The sequence below is a fragment of the Arachis ipaensis genome, chromosome B08 (genome assembly GCF_000816755.2).
Source record: "Arachis ipaensis cultivar K30076 chromosome B08, Araip1.1, whole genome shotgun sequence".
NCBI lineage: Eukaryota > Viridiplantae > Streptophyta > Magnoliopsida > Fabales > Fabaceae > Arachis > Arachis ipaensis.
This window is the reverse complement of record NC_029792.2, coordinates 89,433,205-89,438,354: the sequence shown is the minus strand read 5'-3', so window position 1 is coordinate 89,438,354 and position 5,150 is coordinate 89,433,205.

Here is a 5,150-nt window from a genome sequence, read left to right as displayed (position 1 = left end):
TTCAATTGCGTTTTTACTTTCATGGTTCATAGATTATTAGAATTTTTTTATTGGGACATGCAGTTATAAGAACATTGAAGGAAGATAAGGTTCATTGTATGGAAATGCAAGGTCCACATCCCTCACCACTAAAGAAGCAAATAATAATAACAATGAACACTTGAATAAGAACAATTGGATTTCACTTCAGCTATATAGCACTCAAATCAAATTGGTAGCTTCTTTGTTTTTTTTTCTTCGACAAAGAGGGATTTAGAGCTCGTTTGGGAAGTAGCAGAAGTTACTTTTTTTACTTTTGGATTATGAAAAGTCATAATCTGTGTGTTTGACACAATCTTAAAAAAAACTTTTAACTTCCCGAAAAGTTAATTTATAGCTTTTTGAAGAAGTAAAAATATATGACTTCTCGGCTTTTTGATAAGTCATTCTACCACTTTTTATTTAAATTAATTTCAAAACAAAAAAATCTACTCTGTGAAAAATATTGACTCTTCACCACCATTTTCACTCAAGGTCTGCTAGAAGCATTGGCCTTCCACCATCATTCCACCATCATTCTCATGCAATGTTCCAAACCTCACCATCATTTTCACGTAATGATTCATCTGATGAAAGTATTGATCTTCTACCACCATTTTCATTTTCAGACAATATTACATCTGAAGAACAACCTACTGCATATATTCCTTCTAAGTATTTTTTTACCATTTTATCACTCTATTTTTTATTATTAAATTTGTATTTAACTGTGGTATGAAATTTTAGTTTTAATTTTATTTTTTTCACATGTGATTTTATAGCTTGCTATTATTTTCATAGTTAATTATAGCAAGTTCTTGACCTTAATAAAGGAGAAGGGAGTTCTAATAGGAGTAAAATAAAAAACAGCAACAAAATATACATTGACACATTTTATAGTTATTTTTTATTTTCACCTACCATATCATGCACAATATTAGTGATTAGATTAGGTAAAATCAACATTTAATATTGGAAAATATTTGTTATCATCGTTATTTTAATATTCATCCTCTTTTGTAAAAAAAAATTATTTTTTGAGTTATTTATCCAAATACTATAACTTCAAAATAAGTACTTTTATAACTAAAAATCCAAACACAAAATAACTTATTTATAAGCTACTATTAATAAAAGTCATTATACTTTAAGCTCTTTTTCCAAAAGAACTTATTTAAGTTATTTACCCAAACTGGGCCTTAGTTTTATATTCTAATTTTAGATGTTTCTTATAGTTTCGTAATTCTTCTAGTGGTGTATATTTTTTAAAAGAATATTACATATCCTTTAAAATTCAATCTTTAATTAGTCTTTTAATATAAATAATATTATTTGATTATTTTTCAGATAAACAAGTTGTTAATTGAATTTAGTTTAAACATTAACAACTAAAATTTCTAACTTTCTATCAATATAATAAAGCAGTTACTTTTATTTTTCTTTTATTTTCTCTCTCTATATTATTGTAAGATCATCATCAGTTCATCACCATATTTTCTCGAGCGCTCTCTCTCAGGAACATCACACAACCTTTTTTTCTCGAATAAAACTTCCTGTTATTAACATATTTAAAATTAACACAAATAGCATGAATACATCTGAAATTAAATATTCGCACATCTAATTTACATTAATATTATAAATCTCACGTAAACAGAGTAGCCTAAATTGTGAAGTAAAAAAAAAAGTAAAGAATTCTATTAATCCATAAATTGGGAAGGAAGTAATAAATTCTTAAAAAAAAATTCTTAATACAAACACGTCTAAAATAAATATAGCAAATACATCCAAAATTATACATAAACTAAAAAATTAAGATATTTTATTAACCAAAAAAGGAATAGATGAGACACAAAATTTTACTAACCACAACATACACACATCCAAAATTTGAAAGAAGTGGGGTTATTGAAATTCGTTAACAGAAGAGGTAGTAGATCGACGGAGGAGGTGCGCGATGTAAAACTCCAAAAAATAAAAGAGGTAGTTTCTAGTTTGTACTTAGAGACGGAGACTTAAGGTTACAGAGTACTGTGGGAAGGTTAACTAGAGTAGTTTTGTGAAGTGTATTGAGTTGATTAAAGAAAAGATATCGGAGTATAGTGGAGGTAAGTTTGAAGAACTATATGTTAATTATAAGTACAATATTGAGGGTGATTTGATTATAAATATGACTGCTTTTATCTCGAGCACTCTTCTCGAAAGTGTGACCCCAATGATATGGTGGAAGGTGAGGATCCCCTTCTTTGTTCCTTCTGGCATTGTAAAATCGCCTCCAGCGAGATGGTGGGAGGTTAGGATCCCCTCCTTTGTTCCTCCTGGACATATGAGAACGTACCTCCTGGATAGACGCAAGGGTTGTGGTTCTCCCCACTTGCTCAAAATTGGTTAGTTGAGGCTCTCCGAGTAGATGCAAAGGTGTGGTTCGCTCCACTTGCTCTAGGATGAGATGGTTTGAGCTCCCTGGGTAAATGCAAGAGTGTGGTTCGCCCCACTTGCTCCAGGTTGAGATGATTGTGAGCTTCATGGGTAAATGCAGTGGTCGCCCCACTTGCTCCAAAATAGTATTTATGATTGATCTTAGTCTCCTTGGGTAAACGCAGTGACTCGCCCCCACTGGTTTCCGGTTGAGATTTGAGATTTCACGCGATGGATGATTGATTATTTATATATATGCATATGCTTTAAGGTTCGCATCGCTAGGACTGTCTAGGGTTCACTACCAGATATGTCGGGTTGGCTGGATAACCAACAGATGATATCATCGGCCATATGGCAGATGCATCATGTGCATTTGTATGGTTTGTTGGAGTATGCATACTTTGATTTGCCTAATTGTTTATATATGTATATATGCTACATGACTTAAATGTCGTTTTTGTTTCTTTAATTGTGTATTACTTATATGCTTTGTATGTGTTTGACCTTGAGAGACCCCTCATATGGTGGAGGCGTGATGAGGGTTGTTCCACCCGATGATTTGGAGGTTTGAAGAAAACGGAAGGTGCCGAGTTAAACTAGAATTAGAATCCCCTTAGATAGATTACCGATATTTCTGGTTTAGAATAAATTTTAAGATTAATCTGAGTATTGGAGTTCTAGAAATGCCTCTAGCTTTTCTGAGACTTTATATGTTATCTATGTGGGCACCTTTACCGTACTGAAAACCTCTGGTTCTCATTCCATACATGTTGTTGCTTTTCAGATGTAGGACGTGACGCGCCTCGCTGAGCGTGCTGGATTTGCTTTCTTGGAAGCGAAGACTTATCTTTTGGGGATTATTTTCTAATTTAGCTTATGTAGTTTGTTCTCCACTTTTGTACCTTATGTTGTATATCCCTCTTAGAGGATTATTTTGGAGAAAAAGGACTTTTATGTTGTTTATGTTTTGAGGACTGTATTTATATACATACATACATACATACATACATACATACATACATACATACATACATATATTCTAGTCGGTCTTGACTTCGCAGGTCGAGTCTAGAGCTTGATTATATTTATCCGTTCGAACTTTATATATATCTATCTTTTGGTTTTCTGTATAAGATTTCTATCTTATCATTTTTCATGAGCGATGCTTCTTCGGTTTGATTTTTATTGTGCCCTTTTCTTTCAGGGCTCCTAGCTATATTATCCTTGATATATATATGTACGTATTTTGTTTTTTAGAGGTCATGGCGCCTCATCACCTTTGATTTACGACCTAAGCGTAAAATTTTGTGTGGTAGGGTGTTACACGCGACGCAGGGGAGGAGACCAGGGACGGGGAGGCAGTGGCTCGACGGAGGCGTAGCAGGGGAGGAGTCAAAGGACAGGGAAGCAGTGGGTCGACGGAGGAAGCGCGGGGAGGTGTGCACTGCCAAGGAGGTGCGCGTTGCCGGAGTAGGTGCGCGTCGCTAATGGAGGATATCGTTGCGTGGCCCGAGAGAAGACGAACACGGCGACAGATGAGGAGGGAAAGACGAACACAACTTCGAATTTTTTCTGTGTTTGCAATTTTTTAAAACTGCTACACCCAGTAACGATTGATATATATATATATATATATAGAAAAATTACAAACATGTATGTTATTTTAGAAAGTTATAATCTGGTACACTTAGAATCCAATCAATTTATTTAAATAACTTGTCCGAATAGAAAGGGTGAATAAAGAACTAATTTAAAAGATACCTAGTACAACTAATTTAAAAATTACCTAGTCGTATTATTTGTTAATGTTCTTTTCTCCACCTTTTGATGTTTCTTAAAGATAAAGTAATAAAAATAAATGTCGATACATCTATTTTATACTTACTCTATGTGATCTTTTCTCTACACTTTTGAATTTTATTGTATGTTTTCACATATTCTTTTCTCTATACTTTAGACTGTTTCTTCTAACATAGTTGAGATGTTGGCTGGTTTTTTTAAAAAAAGTTGGTTAGGAAGACTTTTTGTAAAATATGTTATTGAACACAAATAGCTAGCGTATTTAAATGAAAAATTTTGAAAATTCAAATAAGGGAAGGTTTTTTTTTTAAATCAATCCAAAACCAGAAGAAAAACCTTTGATTCATGAACTATCTCTTTTGGCATTATCATAAAATACAAATCACGAATCAGGAGTTTATTAAATCATATAACAATTACACCTCAAGGCACAACAACCACAACACACGAAACAACAGGCTCACAAGATAAACCAACCACTCCTTAGTACAACTCAAAAAATAAAAATAATCATCAACTGCTCCATTCTACCTACAGGAACCCATTCAAGCCACTATGTATGTCACCGCATACCTTATCATATCGACTCTATCATACCCTTTTTTTTTTTTCATTCTAGGATTTTCAACTTTAAATGTTCATGTAACAATACTCTAAAGAATATAACTTTTAAGTCAAAATGGATCATCATGGAAAATATACATTTTTTGGCTATGAGAAAAATTCGCGAGCAGACCTAAAACAAATAAGAAATGCAATAGCTAGGTACATGGTGAAGAGGTTTCATAACTAGCATTTTGGTAATATAGTTGATAGCTAAAAAACCAGAAACCACCCTAATTTGAACCAAAAGGATGTTTGTCCAATTTCGAAATAATACCATACTTAGCAAGTTAAAAAAAAAAACTTGT